The sequence below is a fragment of the Mauremys reevesii genome, linkage group 6, assembly GCF_016161935.1.
Source record: "Mauremys reevesii isolate NIE-2019 linkage group 6, ASM1616193v1, whole genome shotgun sequence".
NCBI classification, from domain to species: domain Eukaryota; kingdom Metazoa; phylum Chordata; order Testudines; family Geoemydidae; genus Mauremys; species Mauremys reevesii.
The window spans coordinates 92944632-92962930 of NC_052628.1; the positions used below are offsets into that span (position 1 = coordinate 92944632).

The 18299-nt window shown below is 39.0% G+C and overlaps 2 long non-coding RNA genes across 10 annotated transcripts in view; one reads left to right on the forward strand and one right to left on the reverse strand.

Moving 5' to 3' along the window:
- The window catches only part of LOC120407442, a 93476-nt gene extending 78393 nt beyond the window's left edge, over positions 1-15083 (reverse strand). For 8 of the 9 annotated variants that reach the window (XR_005599969.1, XR_005599968.1, XR_005599971.1 and 5 more), the window contains exons 1-2: positions 15001-15083; positions 6896-7020 (exon numbers count right to left, since the gene is read on the reverse strand). This is a non-coding gene — a long non-coding RNA (uncharacterized LOC120407442). The remainder of the gene's footprint in view (positions 1-6895; positions 7021-15000) is intronic. The other variant, XR_005599975.1, reaches the window with a different exon arrangement.
- Positions 15084-15178: 95 nt separating this feature from the next.
- LOC120408718 lies at positions 15179-16570 on the forward strand. Its single transcript, XR_005600912.1, has 2 exons — positions 15179-15310; positions 16228-16570. It is a non-coding gene; the product is annotated as an uncharacterized LOC120408718 (long non-coding RNA).
- The last annotated feature ends 1729 nt before the right edge of the window (positions 16571-18299 follow it).

An 18299-nucleotide genomic window follows, 5' to 3' on the forward strand; every position in this document is an offset into this window, starting at 1 on the left:
AGGTGGATTCTCCTAGGCCATGATCTTCTCTAACACAGGTTCTGCCGGTCACATTAGGCCCTCGATCAATGATACCTGTGCAGCCCTATTGTCTTCAAATTATGCATTAGTGACATCTGTGGAATCCTATAGTTTCCAATGAGTTTCCACAGGTATTAATGTACAGCAGCACGTGAACAGCATTTTTTTCTTGCTAAAATAAATGTGCTTAAATAAACGGCTGTACGGTATTTCAAATATATGATGCTAACCTGTATAGTTCCATAGATATTTTGTGAAATATATAATGTTAGGCAGACATATGCCTGAAGCAATGATACATTATCTTTATTTTATTTTTCTTTTCATATACTGATAACATATTACACCCAATATCAGTTATACCTAATCCTATAATAAAACGTATTATACATACATATTCCAAAACATAGAAAATGGCTATCTAAGTGAGAGGGAGTGTGTTCTGGTGTACTGAATACAAGACTAGGGGCCTAACAATGTGCCTATTGAAGTCAATGGTGAAACTCCTGTTTCCTTTCATGTGCAGTATCAGGCCCTGCTCTACCACTGACTCTCTCCATGGTCTTGGATAAGATACTTAAGCTAAAATTTTCAAAATATTAAGTGATGGATCCTAGCCAGTAAAAGATGGAAAAGGAGACTCTGGGTGAGAGAAACCATCTTGAACAAAGACTGTCTTGCTAGTCATTTGAGACGCATGTTTTCACTTCTATTTGCTTGTAACCATTTTTACCTTTATCCCTTTTACTTGGTCTCGGCTAATCCATGTTCTTTTGTTGCTAAACTTGTTTTGCTTTCATTATAAATCATCAGTGCTGGGTAAGTTCAGTGAAATGTGTTCTTCTAGAAGGCTGACAGGATGGAGTGTTTCACTGCCTCTGTAAAGGCATCAACCTAACAATTTTCTCTGTGACGATCCAGTAAGAGGGATTGGTCCCCACACTAGGATGATTTTGGGGCAGGATTTGCAGCTGGAAGGGTACTATGGTCAGTCTGGAAGTAGAAACCTGTTTGAGTGAAGCCATGGTGAGCCTTGTGGCAGGGTCAGAGCTCTGGACCAAAGCAGTACAGTCACAGGACAGCCCTGGTTACAAAGCAGATGGTGACCAAACCCCTTACTGATTTGGGAGAATCCCAAAATTTCACAGTTAGGCACTTAAATCTGAATTTACACCCTAACATAAGAGGTCAGATTTTTCATTGCGTAGGAAACACATCGTTCCCACTGAATTCTGGCCTATCTCTTACTGTTTCTGGGTCTTACATTATTCTTATGTCTCAGTTCTGCAAATACTTATGCATGTGTAGAACTTTACTCATGTGAGTAGTCCCAGTGACATCAACAGACAGATCACATGAATAATGCCAAGCATTACTTGTAAGTTTTTGTAGGATCAGGGTTTTAGTCTGCACAACAGAATCTCTACTTGAATAATACAACTTTGAAAATGGCTGATTTACACTTATGGACTTAGACCCAGATCCTCAGAAGTATTCAACTGCTTAACTACCATTGATTTCAATAGGAGTTAGGCGACTATATACCTTCGAGGATCTGGGGCTTAATCCAAAGTCATTTGCCCATTTGTGAAGAATTTGGCCCCAGGCACTTTATCAATAAATGGCCATGGAAAAACAACTGAAAAAAAGAAAATGTGATGGCATCCAAGACGGAGGTATTCATGTGAACTAGTGGTCTTTGTAATTTTACTTCCCCTCCTACTTGCTCAATTAATGGGAAAGATAAAAAGGGAAGAAGATCTTCTCTAGGCGAACGCACTCTGTTACACCAGCATGTATTATTCTGGAATTACCATGGTGTCACTCAGCCAGATCCCAAATCCTGAGGTCCTTACCCAGGTTTTACTCCGCCTTTAATCAGGAAAAATGTTCTATATGTTCATCATTGATGCCAAGATTTGCATAAGTATTTGCAGGATCAGTTTTTACTTTACTTTATTCAAGCAAAATTTCCCATTGAAACCTGTGGGAGTTTCCTGAAGCAAGGAATGAATATAAATTGAGAATATCCTCAGAATTTGGACCCAAATGATTCAACACCTCTACCTTAGACCATACATATAAAAAGGTCATGGAGACAATTTCCCCATATTGTCTCAAATGGGGGGAGCTACACGAGCAAGTGTTAGTGTTTCAAATTTGCTCTTTTAGTCAGTTAAGAAGATCTGAAATGGGCTCAAGTAAAAACAATTTTTTTTCGAGAGATTCAACATAGAGTATTAGCATCCCCACATACAGTAAGTGATATTTTACCATAGCAGAACAGTCTTCTGTCTTGTTTTCCCTAATATGATGAGAAAATTGAATCATGACAAGTAGTTCGGGGTTTCTTCAGTATTCATGAAAACATTTTTGTTCTAATTAGTGAGATGTAGAGGATTATTCATCAGCTATGACTTTCAGATATCGTGTAGCTGAGCATTATTTCCTAGCCATTCTAGCTTACTTTTCACCATACATGTGAGCATATAAATGATGTAAATATTATATACTCATATCAGCGCAAGAAGCAAGTTTTGTCCTAGTGTGGTACAAAAAGAGAGCTCCCCAACTCACTGTTACTGTATATTTGTTTCCTCCAGTTTAATCAAAAGGCGTAGCCATAAATAGGCTCAATTCTAAGACACCCAAGTACCGGGCGTCGAAGGTATAGAATCTGGCAGGTGAGAGGTGACTGTCCTTCTTTTCCTCACATGTTAAATTGAGGAACCATGTCATAAATAAAATTCATCACATGGTTCAGCATTTAACATTTACCATCTCACTTACCTTTTCCCCATTATCCAAATATCCATAGATATTCAAAATTACACCCCAAAATTACCCTGGCCTGCAGCCTAGAACAGGCAACATTAAGTCCTGAAGCAGTGAGAGTATTATGGTCTGATTATTTGGGACTCTATAGGGCTAGAAACAGGAGTTTTATACTATTGCAGTGGGGAGATTCCTAGCTTCCCAGTGAAACTCAATTCTTTTCTGAATTATTGGACCTTAAATCTGTGACATTTTGAGGCACAAAAAAGCTATTTTAGGACATTTTAAGAGGTTTTATTAAGGCTCATTTTGAGCATTGGACTAAAGAGAACTAAATGGCATTAAAATGGAGGGACACAAAAATAATCCCAATAATGTTTTAAAAAATTCTTTAACTCTCTCTCTCTTTTTAAACACATGTGGAATACACTAAATCCAAGGTTGTGTTCTGTGGCTGGAAGATTTCATCAGCAGGATCCTGTGTGACTTTTTCTTTCACACGTATATAACATGAAAGGCAATTTCATACTTTCTCAAAATACAGAGGTATAGTATGAACGAAATGAAATTTCTGGATTGCTTTCAAAATACATAGCATATGTTCATCATAATACAGCAGTAGATCACCTCCAATGCCATATTTCAGCATTGCACTAAACAGTGTTTATATCTGAATAAATACAATGGCTATGTGAATAGTGAGTGTTTTTTACACACACACATGCTCCCCCATTGACTGCAAGGAAAGTTTTAATTCCCACCACATAATGGTCCATTTGCCTCGAGTGTTTCAGAATGGTTCAATAATCACTAGCCATGTGTGCAGTTTGTTGAATTATTTAAGCTTATTTCCAGGGGGAAAAAAGACAGGGAGGAAGGCAACTGATTCAATGCAAATGAAAAGCTTTTGAAGCTCCCTATGGTGAAGATGTGATTACAGTCAGACAGTTAATAACCTAGACTTAGAAAAATCTGAAGGTTTTAAAACTGTCTGGCCAGTCAGTAAATGAGGTTTTTCCACACTATCAACCAACTGCCTTGCGTTGTAATAGTTTCAGATTTGTTTGGAGTGTGAGTGGACCCATAAATGAGGAAAGGACCCCCTGCTTCATGTTTGAGAAAAGTATTTGGTAAAGGGTTTCTTTTCTTTTTTTGTTTTTTGGCTTTGTGATCAAGCCTTTAGCCTATGATACAGTGTTCCTTATATTAAAGACTTCAGGCTTGGTAACAGAGCATCCGGTTCTAGATTTTTGTAGAATGAAGTTGTTTTATTTTACATTTTCTTTCATGCTTTGACAAATACCCACCTCTCCATCCTCCACCCCTCCACAATGTCCCACATACATGCACTCGCTCACCCTTGCTTTCCTGGCGCATACACATGTTGTTGGCTAAAATCCTGCAGACTAAATAGATCTTGGATAATTGGGAGGGGAAAAATTGCAGAGCTAACTCTCTTAATGGGTGCAAAGCCAGGGCTCCAAAGTCTCATAAACAGCAATGGGAGATGTGTCTTATTCCCAGTGTGCCACACTGAGTCTGCCCCACATGGAGGCTTCCCCAGACGGCCTTCCTAAAGAAATGCTGTTATCTAGCATCCCCTGTCTATTGGGCTCCTAATGAAACTAGGCGACAGTGGTCTGAGTCTCATCTCCATTGAGCTCTTGTATAAACTGCCTGTCCTGATCATCCTGCCTAGCATGCAGCAGTGTGGAAAGGCATAAATATGTGCCAGCTGTGCAAAATGGCAGGAAGCAGTACAAATGAATACCCACCTTTATGCTTACACTGGTACAGAGCTGCCTGCCCGGAAGGATGCTGCAGATGGCACAGGTGGTGTGCTATCATGGAAGAGGGTGGGGGGAAGGCATGTATATCCTTTGATAAAGTGGGTGTGCTAACAAGGGCCCAACCAGTGCAGTATTCTACATCTATGCCACATGTGTAACAAAGGGCGCAAGCAGCCACAGGTATCTTTAAATTGGCTTCCAGCTGTCTGGCACATAATGAGCAATAGCAAGAAATCCAATGTATAATATCATTGGTCTATATAATACAATATCACCATCCACATATCTGCAGGGAATATTTTCTACATTCCCATTCACTGAGTGGATAGCATTTTGCAGAGCTCTCCCATGAGGCTACTGATCTATGTAATCTTTATTTTTGTCAAATATGATTCTGATGTTCCTATACTCCTTTTTATTTCTGTGTTCCACTATACCCACTCAAGGACAGAGGCATCCAGTCCGGTCTAACCCTGGCTACTAATCTGACAGCATGGTTTTTATGCTGACAATGCTGTTTCTCAATGGTATGTCTGTAATGGTTCTCTTTTAAGAATTTCCCCCTTTCTGCCCAGTTTTGGCTGATTTCACAACAATATTAAGACTTAATTGGTAATGCAATGCTTTTTGATACCATGAATGCTGTGTGTGCCTGTATAAATGTGCAACTTGTTGCAGTGTTTGCACTAAGACACTTTTGAGCAAGAGGGGACAAACTCCCTTGTCCCTCCCCTTTTTTTTTTAATATACATGCTGCCTGACATAAAAAAACCAGCATTGGAATCAAGATGAAAATACACATAAATTCTTCATCCTAAATGGATTATTACGCCTTAAATAATATGTGTAAAGATAAGCCTGACCTCTTATTTTATATACCTTAATTCTTTACCTTTCTACTGTTAATGAAATAATTATAATATCTTTGCGATGTCATAAGCAGAGCTGTGCAAACAAGTGATTTTGTGTGTTTGTTTGTTTTGGCAGAACTGCAAAACCGGAAGAAAAAAAATTGGGCCATCCTGAAACTAACTAACAAACAAATTCAAACTTTTTGGTAAACCAAAAAAGCCTTTAAAAACATTTTCACGTTGAATTAAAAAAAATCAACCCAAACTAAATGTTTTGTTTAACATTTAACTTTTAAAACAAATTTACTGAAATGTTTGTTTCAAATAAAAATATTTTCAGTTTTTGAAAAAAAATTTCTGACCAGAACAATTCTGTAAATTCAACACAAAGTTTTTTAAATGGTTTGCTTCACTCTAATCTGTATTTCTCAGCAAAAACAAAGCTTTGTTCCAAATATTTCATCCAGCCCTAGTCACAAGTAGTTGTGAGCCAAACATGAGCTATTTATGATTACCTGGAATTTTGTCAGCTCAGTTAAAAGAGCTTAATTTTGCAAATAATCCTCACTGAACTGGTTTTTCAAATCCAGAACTATTTTTTGTTGTTGTCTCTGTTTGAAAGGGCTCAAAACTGGAACCGCTTATCTGAACCAATGCGGTATGTGTGTACTGAAATCAGATCTGAATCATCACTGATTCAGATGTTTGCAAAACCAATACCAAAATCAACCCAATTTAGCCAATCACTAATCACAAATATACCTTACCAATTAGTAGTTTGCTTATGTACAACATGCAGGATAAAACTTAATAGGGCCAGAATTTCAGGAAGTGTGAATTCTTGTATTTTGTTATAGATGAGGATCTGACAACAGAATGAAGAAGAAGTGGAGGAAAAGAGATTATCTTCTTTCCAAACACTTATCTTCATACCATTTAAAGAACAAAGCAGCTATAGATACACTTGATTAAGTAAACAGTGCTGAATGGACCATACATATAAAAAATATACTCATGGTTAGTTCACATTGTTTCTGAAAATTTATACATAGGTGAATTGAAAAGGAAAAATACTCAAATTGGTGTAGCTTTCTTATATCCTGTGTCATGTGGGAGTTTATACAATGCATCATAAAATATACAGCAAGAAAAACTGCCTTTTTGCAACTCCAATGCGGAGGTCTAAGGAATATCCATATTGTGAAGTTACATTATACTTTTACTTTGCAAATATTCAATAGTGAACATTTGTCAGATTTGAATGTAGGTGGGTTAATGTCATGTTCAAATTAGAAGTCAGGCATGAAACCTTTCCTCTCTGGCATAAAATATTAATGTGTTTTGTAAATTGAAGCTTTTTAAAAATTAAGAAAATGTGCAAAATAAATGCTTTCTAAACAGAAATGATCTTAAGTGTGAAATATAGTAGAAGATAATATAGGAACCAATGAAACATACCACTACTCACAAGTAGAGGCAGCATGGGTTGGAGGACTGAGAGTAGCGTTAGACGTAAGGAAATCTTGAGTTCTTGACCAGCTGTGTGACGTTGGGGAAATAATTGAATCTTTCTGCCTCAGTTTCTACATGAGTAAAAAGAAGTTAATAATACTTCCTTACCTATATATTAGGGCATTGATGAGAATTAATTGTTCATTTTCTGTGCAGTGCTTCAATATGTGAAATGCTAATCATTGTAGTTCTGTATTTAGAAATAAAACTATCCCCCCTTTATTTGCCACCTGCAATATGTACAGAAGCTTATGTGATCTGTGGTTGCATGTTCCTTTTATGAACAATACCATAGTTAACTCTCATATGATGATGATTTCACTGAAGTTATATTTTAAGTGCATAGGGTAGATAATGAAAATAATTTCCAACACGTAAACTCCTCTATATTATTTATGTAGCAGTGTCTTTGAATAAGGGTCATTTTGGTCTGAAATTGTGTGGGTCTCCTCCAATAAAAAGGTGTTAAAAATTCTGTATTCCTTCTTTTTCTTGGGGATGAATATCCTACTTGCAAAGTCTTACTCGTATGTGGAATATGCTGACTGTGTTAATTTTAGTGGTATTTCTCGTATGCGTTAGACTTGCAGAACTGAGGTCTAAGAGCTCAAGACATGTTCTTCCTCCTATGTGCTAAGTACAGTAAATTGCACGTAAACCCAAGGGGCTAAATCCTGAAAGGTACTGAATGCTTGCATCTGCCTCTGAAACCTTTCTGAGTTGCTGATTGCTGAGCACCTTTCAGTGTTTAGCCGTTTGTGTTTTTGGGCTGCACATATTACATTGATGATCACCCTATTTTTCCTTTTAAAACCATGATTATTTATGTTTTTTAGTTGTATTTCCTGTGTTGACGCTAGGAATGTTCCTTTAACACCACCATTTGTTTTAGCTGTGCACACATTGAGGGTATCCCAGAGATATGTCAGCTAAAGCTCAAGGTCACACTCCTTGCTTTCCACAGAAACAATGACAACAACAAAATCAGTCTCCAGTTGAGTATCTGCCATAAATTTCAGTTTCAGAGAGAAATGGGCCTGATGGGCGCATGTCTGACTGATCCAAAATATTAATGTATAAATAGAGAGAAGATGGAGAGTCACTCTGAGCAGTAATAGAGCTTTCCCAGTGACTGAATAAACAACCCCCAAATCTTGAACAAAAAGAAAGTGGTCACTGAATGTGGAATTATTACTGCAGACCATGTAGGAGGAGCAGTAATCTTTTAAGAAGGATAAAACAAAGATTTCTAAATTCAAGAAGACAGGATAAAGCTACATAAACAATTGTGGGTTTTTTAATATAAGAAAGAAATATGCATACTGCATCTTTTAGCAAGCATTCCAGCTGTAGCTAACAGTACAGCATTAAAAGCCCAGATTGTTCTTTATTAAAAGAAAGGAAGAAGTAATTCTGTAAACCAACAAGGGATTCCAAGGGAGTTTTATATTAGCCAGTAATTAAATAATAGTTCATGTTGCCTTCTTTCACTGGGAATTACATCCTTTTCACCTCTCCTCTGCTAAAGCAGAGACATCCATTACGATGAGTAGCTACAACACTTGTCAGATCCAATCAGCTCTAAACGACTGAAGGCCAACTGACGTGTGCTCTCTTAAAGCATGGCTTCTTCTCCCCCAAAAGCCCACTGTCCTTTCACGTGCGTGTAACAGTCAGAAGAGATCACATCACATAATGAAGAAAAACAGAAGCATATGGTACTAAGGGGCCTCTGCAGGAGATGGCTAAAATGCCAAGGCTCGCACATAAACAAAACGTATGCAAAAATGTGTTCATATAGAATGCCAGATACAGCCAGATGACAAAAGAGCAAAGGAAGGCAGAGTTTTACTATTTCTACAGTTGCCTAGAAGTCTGTATTTTCACTTTAAATTTTATTGCTGTATAAAAGACGTGCACAAGAGTTAGCTAGTCTCAAGCACTTAATTATGCATAAGCAGTTGCAAAGTTCACTTTTGCTGTATAATACAGAGGCACATATTCTTCATAGTAAATTTTGCTCATACCTATTTCAGGCTTTTGCATGATAAATGAATTGCAAACTCTAAGTGACGTTCTTTTCTTTATCCTGTTGCTTCTAAATAGTGTATGTAAAAGCAAGGTCCATAAATTCACTGCATATTCTTAACAGGCATGCAATTCTCTGTGTGTCTCTCTCTCAGGACATATTTCATACTGCATCTTCTAAGCCAGAGCACATAATATTCCATACAAAGCAATCTACTAAAGTGTTTTGTAAAAACATTAATGTGATGAGGCTAATAGGGCTTTGACAGAGCTTGTCCTCTCCCAATTGTTACGTATTTAAAGATGCTATTGTCATGCTGCAATAGCTCTGCTTTAGACAACAGATACAGGTACAGTTTTAGCATGCTACTGTAAACTGAGGCAGCACTTGTATATGAAGCATGTGAACTGTACAAGCTGACGGTTTGCAGTGCTTGTTCAGATCATAACTTGACTAGAAGCTTTAAAATGTTATTTTCTCAAGAAGAGACTGTTTTTGTTTGTAATTCTGTAACGTAACATGGTTACAGGAACTAGGGAATTTGTGAAGACAAGACTTGCCAGCAGAGATGCTCTTTGATCCATAAATTCTAACTGAAAGCAATTTTGGTGTGAGTGTTAGGTGATGCCATTGTTTAATTCCTAGATGGAAGCATAGAAATTACCAACCAAATGTTGCAATGGAGCATTTAATTTCAGCTGTACCTATGTTTGTAAAGCTTCTAGTTTATAAATCTCTGTACCTGCTCAATATACTTATCAAAGCAAAAGTGATTAAAATCCTAATGGAATAAATTCTGTAAATACCATGTTTCACTTATAGTTGTTTACTACAAGATTTAGTGATGCATTTTTCCCTTCATAAAAAAATATTGAGCCTGTCTATAGCAGTAATGATCCCTTTTCTAATTCAGGATCTTTTAAAAAAAATCTGTTATCATTTGCAGCCATCTGAGTCGATTTGCACAGACTACATTTCTTTCATTTATAAAATGAAGTTGAACTGTGTATCTTTAAAGGGAGTTGTCACATCAGCTAATTTTAATTCCCCTTCTTGCAAAGATGCATGTGATTGTGTAGGGTTGCCTTCAATTTTTTTCCTCCTCAAAACTGTCAGTGAAACCAGGCTGCTAGAAAACAGCTGGCAGAAAGATACAGCTTATTCCAAGGAAAAATAAACAAGGAAAATAAATGGCTAATCCCACTTCAAAATGCTCTGTGCCTAATTATCAATCTTGTTGCCTCATTTTGTTAAAATATAAATTAGGATGGGGAACACAAGGAATTGTAGGCGGCTAAAGTAAAACCCTAGTGATGTCATGAATAAATCTAAGATTTGGATGCTTGCAAAAATCTAATTGTCTTTGAAGTCTATGGAACTATACCAGGGATGAATTTGACTCCAATGACATTACTCAAGAAGTAAATTGGACTCAAAATGTCTAATTTGGAGTTAGGACAGGTACTTTTCCATCTGCTTCTTTCAACCTGGGATGGGTGGATGTGTATGTGAGTGGGTGAGATAGAGCGTATGTGAGTTTGAGAGGTAAATTTTGGGCTAAAATATGCTCTCAGTGTACAGGTGTAACCATTACCTAAATACAAGGTTCAAATTACGAACATTTTTTCCACTGAGAATTTCTTATTTTCCATTTCCTTTCCCTAACTTTGTCCCACTCATTATTTGACTATTTTAACAAAAAGAAGAAGGGTTTCCATGAATTCTATTACTGGCCATGTCTGGAAAAATCATACCTGCTCTGGAGATGGAGTAATGAAATGTAATGTATCAGCTGACTGGAAATGGTGATTCTTTCACAATGAATTTTTTATTTTTATTTTTTAAGAAACCTTGCCATTCAGAGACCTCCATTTGGATGAGGAAATGACTTGAAGAGAATTTCATTAGTAATAAGAAAATCTGCAAAGATTCACAGGGTATGTTGATTTGTTCTGATGTTAGTGTAGGGAGTGTCCTGAGTAGATGGTGCAGTTTCTTAGTGTATTCCTCAGTGGGATCTGAGGGAAGTAGCCTGTAAAATTTGGTATTGGAGAGTTGTCTGGTGGCCTCCTTCTGGTAGTCAGACCTGTTCATGATGATAACAGCACCTCCTTTATCAGCCTCTGATATTTTATACTGAATTTTACAGGCTACTTCCCTCATCTACTCAGGACACTCCCTACACTAACACCAGAACAAATCAACATACCCTTAGAGCCCCGACCAGGGTTATTCTATCTACTACCCAAGATCCACAAACCCGGAAATCCTGGACGCCCCATCATCTCGGGCATTGGAACTCTCACTGAAGGACTGTCTGGATATGTGGACTCTCTGCTCAGACCCTATGCCACCTGCACTCCCAGCTATCTCCGTGACACTACTGATTTCCTGAGGAAACTACAATGCATTGGTGACCTTCCAGAAAACACCATCCTAGCCACCATGGATGTAGAGGCTCTCTACACAAACATCCCACACACTGATGGAATACAAGCTGTCAGGAACAGTATCCCTGATGATGCCACAGCACAACTGGTTGCTGAGCTCTGTGCCTTTATCCTCACACACAACTATTTCAAATTTGATGACAATATATATCTCCAGATCAGTGGCACCGCTATGGGCACCCGCATGGCCCCACAATATGCCAATATTTTTATGGCCGACCTGGAACAACGCTTCCTCAGCTCCCGTCCACTCACACCCCTTCTCTACCTACGCTACATTGATGACATCTTCATCATCTGGACCCATGGGAAAGAGACTCTGGAAAAATTCCACCACTATTTCAACAGCTTCCACCCCTCCATCAACCTCAGCCTGGACCAATCTACACGGGAGGTCCACTTCCTAGACACCACGGTGCTAATAAGTGATGGTCACATTAACACCACCCTATATCGAAAACCTACCGACCGCTATGCCTACCTTCATGCCTCCAGCTTCCATCCTGGACACACCACAAGATCCATTGTCTACAGCCAAGCACTGAGGTACAACCGTATCTGCTCTAACCCCGCAGACAGAGACCAACACCTAGAAAATCTCCACCAAGCATTCTCAAAACTACAGTACCCACACGAGGAAGTAAGGAAACAGATCAACAGAGCCAGACGTGTACCCAGAAGCCTCCTACTGCAAGACAAACCCAAGAAAGAAACCAACAGGACTCCACTGGCCATCACATACAGTCCCCAGCTAAAGCCCCTCCAACGCATCATCAGGGATCTACAACCCATCCTGGACAATGATCCCACACTTTTACAGACCTTGGGTGGCAGGCCAGTCCTCACCCACAGACAACCTGCCAACCTGAAGCATATTCTCACCAGCAACTGCACACCGCACCATAGTAACTCTAGCTCAGGAACCAATCCATGCAACAAACCTCGATGCCAACTCTGCCCACATATCTACACCAGCAACACCATCACAGAACCTAACCAGATCAGCCACACCATCACCGGTTCATTCACCTGCACATCCACCAATGTAATATATGCCGTCATATGCCAGCAATGCCCCTCTGCTATGTACATTGGCCAAACTGGACAGTCTCTAAGGAAAAGGATAAATGGACACAAATCAGATATTAGGAATGGCAATATACAAAAACCTGTAGGAGAACACTTCAACCTCCCTGGCCACACAATAGCAGATCTTAAGGTGGCCATCCTCCAGCAAAAAAACTTTAGGACCAGACTTCTAAGAGAAACTGCTGAGCTTCAGTTCATTTGCAAATTTGACACCATCAGTTTAGGATTAAACAAAGACTGTGAATGGCTTGCCAACTACAGAACCAGTTTCTCCTCCCTTGGTTTTCACACCTCAACTGCTAGAACAGGGCCTCATCCTCCCTGATTGATCTAACCTCATTATCTCTAGCTTGCTTCTTGCTTGCTTATATTTACCTGCCCCTGGAAATTTCCACTCTTGCATCTGACGAAGTGGGCATTCACCCACGAAAGCTCATGCTGCAAAACGTCTGTTAGTCTATAAGGTGCCACAGGATTCTTTGCTGCTTTTACAGAACCAGACTAACACGGCTACCTCTCTGATACCTGATGGGACAAGAGTATTTTGCTCTCTTATTTGGTCTGATGGCTTAGTGGGAGAACAAGCACAACTATCCAATGTAACAGATTCTTCATGCCACTTCCAGACCCAGTTTCCATTTCTTTCCCTTGTCGTCTCCTGCTCTGGGTCACTTTATGACAGTGCTGTCCCATGTCTTGTCCTCAGCTTGGGACTTAATTTAGTTCTAGCCTGGTTTCATAAAACAATAAAGCTGAATACAAAAAAGTAGCAATTTTGAACTTTACATGGACAAACTACATTTTTATATCCTATTGCTGATTTCCAGTAGTTACTAAATAAAAAGAGCCCAGGTTTCACTCTGGGATATTTTTTGGTTGTAGCAATACATTCTGTTTTTAAATTGAGTATTTTGTAGCCTACTGTGAAATTTTTTGAGTAGGAAAAAAATATTCATGCGTCTTAAGAAGCAGTTCTCGCATTAAGAAAACAAAACCCATTTTTTCCAAGCAACAAGAGGCTTAAGGCAGCTGAAAATTAAATCTGTCTTTCTATTTTCCTGTATGCACCTTGTGCTATTAATCCAGGGAATTGGAAAATACTGTAACTATTTTTCAAATATTATTTGATCTCCTAGAAGTGACAAAGAATTCCAAAAGTTGGCTATGGGCAAGTGACAGGGAGTTGCTGCATGCATTTCATGGAACTTCATGATATTACCTTTTGCCATCAGCCAGATCATAAGCTCAGAAGCATAGCTCTAAGCATAATTGTATTCTTCTCTAGTAATGTGACTTTACTGAGAACAAAACTGAACATGCCATTCTGTGCAGACAAGATCTTATTTAGCAAAAAGGTGCATACAAAGGAGAAATACTGAAACACCACTGTTACAGTTGTGAAATGAGACTGTATTCAGCTTTGTAATGGTGAAAATTGGCATACTAGGTCTCGAATGTTTCGGGGTTAATGGAAAATAATAAAATAAATTATATTGATTTTTTTTCACCTGAAATTAAGCAGTAAGAAATAACAAGGCACGTGTTATTATGAGATAACACATATTGTACCTCAGGGGCTTGATGGGGGCAAATGACAAGCTAAGCAAAACTGAGACCACTTAGAGTGTAGGCTATCAGGCAAACAAAACAAAAATCAACATTTTTCATAACATTAGTACTTTTTCTCATTAAATCAAGGGAGTTCTCTTTAGTTATGGCATCCTAATCAAAATTAATTAAGCTTTTTCAACAGATTCTCCTTGTCTCTTGAATTCTAATGGGGGACAGGCTCTAGCAATAGCAGAGATGGTTGAAACTTCCCTAACAAAGCATTTTGTTAAGATTCATTTACCTGGAAAGTGGCTCAGCTGACTCTTGTCAAGTTCTGCAGAGGAGTCTATGGTTTTATGGCGTGACTTGGGCTTAGTCTCTCTTTGAGGTTTTTAATTATTTTGAATTCAGAACTCAAAGTAACACATGGGTGCAAATCAAGGGGAAAACAGCCCCGCCCCCTTGGGGATCACTTTATACTTTGCAAAATAATACTGCCAAGTTCCACGTGGTCCTGACTACACATGTCCCCAAACTGGGGACAACTCCAGATCTGCATTCCCATACAGATCCAGATTCAGATTCTTTAACTCAAATCTATCTCTGTATTGAGGTGACCTGTAAACCTCACAGACTGTAGGGAAAATCAGATGCAGAAATTATTCTGGATCTTAACTTGGCTACTCATGTTTTTGCCTGGTTCTCTCTGAGAGCACAAGTCTAGAGAAGCCACATGGCCAATGGATAAGACTCTAAAGTAGGAGTCAGGATACTTTGATTCTGTTTCTGACTCTGACCTGCTGTGTGACAAGTCACTTCAGCGCTATCTCCCATCCATCCTTTGTCTTATTTGGTTAGACAGTACATTCTTTGGAGCAGGGACTGTCTCTTAATATATGTATAGATAGCACCTAGATTAAGGGGGGTCCTACCTTAGCAGAAACCTCTAGATACTCCTGCAATACAACAAAATCAAATACAGAGAATACCTTTGTCACTTTGACCCCACTGTAGCATAATTCCAGAATTCTAGCATAATTCCGGAAGCTGGTGCATTGTGATGAAGAATATTTACCCAGTGACTATATAGTTTATGTGCATCCTTACTATCAACAAAGTATTTTTTCTGCAGCTCTCAGAACAAAGAGCTATTAAAAAGTGACCTTACATTAAAAATTGGTACAGAAAAAAATTAAAATATGGACATAAGATTATGTTGAATTTGTTCTACATAATAGCTAGGTAATTGTTTCTTTTTACTACAAATTCAGATTAAAATGTCCTATGTTTAGTCTGAAATAAAGTGTCAAAATTTTGCTATTTTGAAATATTGAAGTCCCAGGACTTAATTTAATTTGTTACTGTAGGAAAGTATATGGATCGTGTGATAGAGCTGCTAAACAGGATGCAAACATGGTACTTGACGTTTTAGCCTGATAATAACAAAACAATTGTGGTGGGAAATCCTGATTTCAGTATGAGATACCTAGAAAACTCCCACAAATCACAGTGTCAAATTAGAAGTAAATTGTATAAATCATGTATGATCTATATCTGCAAGCTGTCCAGCATGAAGATGATTACATTTAAATAGACAATACATTGTCTACACTAATCTAATCTATCTGTGTGATTATCAGGTATGATAGTCCAGTGGTTAGGGTTTAGATCTATTAGTCAAGAGATCCAGATACTGTTTCTGTCTGAGCCACTGACCACAATGGGCTCCATTCTGCAAGGCGCTGAATATGTTAGTCCCAATTCTGGAAAGCATGTTAAGCAAATGAGAAATCCCAGAGTTACATGCTTCAAGTTAAGCATGTGCTGAAATGCTTTGCTGGATTGGGGCCACAGTGCTCAGCATGTTGCAAGATTAAACCCTATCTGACCTTGGGCAGGTCATTTATCTTCTATACAGCTCTTTCAGCATCTGTAAAATGGGGTAATACAATCCTTTGCGAAGCACTTTGAGATCCATGAATGTACAGCATGATTTACATGCTCAATATTATATATATATATATATATATGTTTCCAAATGGTTAAGAAATGTTTGGACTGTTTGTATTTTTAAAGTAAAATAAAGCAGAATAGATCTATTCTAATTAATTATGTATAGTTATTGTAGTTTCACAACCCCTACTGTTGTCACTTGACAGGTAAATGGTTGAAGACAGAAGACTTATTATAGATTTTACATCCAGCCCATGAGGATTTGGACCGATTCCATTGAGCAGGTTCAGGTCAGCTAACTCCTTTCCTTCAAAGCATCCTGGGTGTCTCTGAGCATCATTGCAAGCTTGTTCTGGCAGTAAGCCAGGCTTCAAAAGCCTTTCCCTGTGCAGTCACTGACTCACTAATGGGCAACTGCAGGCTTTCTGATTTTCCTTTCGTTTCATGTGTTCATTTGACATAAATTTAATTAAACCAAATCTGGTGTTAAAGCAAGAAGAGATAAAAGTGATATGTCGCAAATTAAAGAACTGTGAAAGATACAGGAAACATGACTTTTTCTGTTTCTGTAAAATATTGTCAATTTTAGTAAGCTCACTACTTAAAGTCTGCAAAAACTGTATGGGTATGCATTATTAAGAATAATGTGCATCCAGGGTTAGATGAAGGTCTCGGCCCCATATTCTCTGTAGTAAAACCTTTCAGAGAATTCTTATTCTTTCTTTCATACCCACACTTCAGGTAGTCACCTCTTCACAGGATATGAGACAAGTTTGCCCTTCTGCCGGCTACATATCCATAGTTGTTAGACAGCTCAAAAGCATACAACAGCAGAAACATGAAAAGATCACATATTAAATATAAAAAATCATCATTTTTCAAAGGTCTCTTTTAGTTTTTACTTAAGGCTAAAGAGGTGATAGTGAAAATGAAAAAGATCATGCTGTTAAAAAGGTTTCATTTAATTGCTTTGAATGTTGCTTTAGGAAACATCCAACTTTCTTCTTATTCTTTTAAAAGTCTTTTTTATTATTAAAAGAAATCTCAGACTGGAAATATACGAATGCAAACTGAAAGATATTTGCAAGCTGCCCAGAGATGTTCTGAACCAGTTGTGTTCAAGGGGGCTCCAATACAGTCACTTCATAAGAACTATATTTCTGTTGCTAGTACTAAACCATTAGCACCATGGGCAAATACATGAGAATTGGAAAAAGCCTCCAATGGACAAAACCAGGCAAAGGCTCCCAGTTTGCTTGCACATTACGTATGTGTCCCATATAGAATGGATGAGTTGTTTCTCATAGGGTACAATTGCTTGGGGGTAGGAATGGATGCTCAATATATAAAAAATCTTTAGTTTTTCTTCACTTTGCCAGATTTCTCTCCTCCTTTTTGTTTTGACAGAATTGTAAAGGTGTTGTTTAAAATCAACCATGCTTCTTGCCTAGAAGCTGCCCTCCTTTACATAATGTAGAGGACCCAGGTTGCCAGTTTTCTAATTCCCCAAACCGAACACCCTTACCTGCCCCCCACTCACTCCATCCCACCTCCCTCTATTGCTCATTCTCTCCCACCCTCACTCACTTTCACAAGGCTAGGACAGGGGTTGGGTGTGCGTGTGTGCGGGGGAGGGCTCCAGCTGGGGGTAGGCCAAAAATGTGGTGTTCAAGGTGCAGAAGGGGGCTCTGGGCTAGGGCAGGGGGTTGGGGTGTGGGAGGGAGGGAGAGCTCTGGCTGGTGGTGTGGACTCTGGGGTGAGGCTGAGGATGAGGGGTTTGGGGTGCAGGAGGAGTGGCCAGGGAGGCTCTGCGTGATGTCCATGACTGCAGGCACCACCCGCGCAGCTCCCATTGGCACGGTTCCTGGCCAATGGGAGCTGCGGAGCTGGCTCTCAGGGCGTGGCAGCACGTGGAGCCCCCACAGCCACCTGTGCGCCTAGGAGCCAGACATGCCGGCCACTTCCAGGGAGCTGCATGGAGTGAGGCCAAGCAGCGAGCCTGCCTTAGACCTGTTGTGCTGCCGACTGGGCTTTTAACAGCTGGGAGAGCCGCCAGGGTCCCTTTTCAACCAAGCATTCTGATTGAAAACCCTATAGAGGACAGACCTTTTGGAAACTGGTTTGGAAGCTCTTGCTGAGGGTAATTATGGTATGATTAGCACTATCTGGTCTTCCCCATCTCTGTTCCAAAAATCAGATAAAGTTGGACTTCCACACTGAAAAGGGAACGTGACTTGAAAGTCTAGAAAGGAGTCAGAAATAGCTGCTCTACATCCAC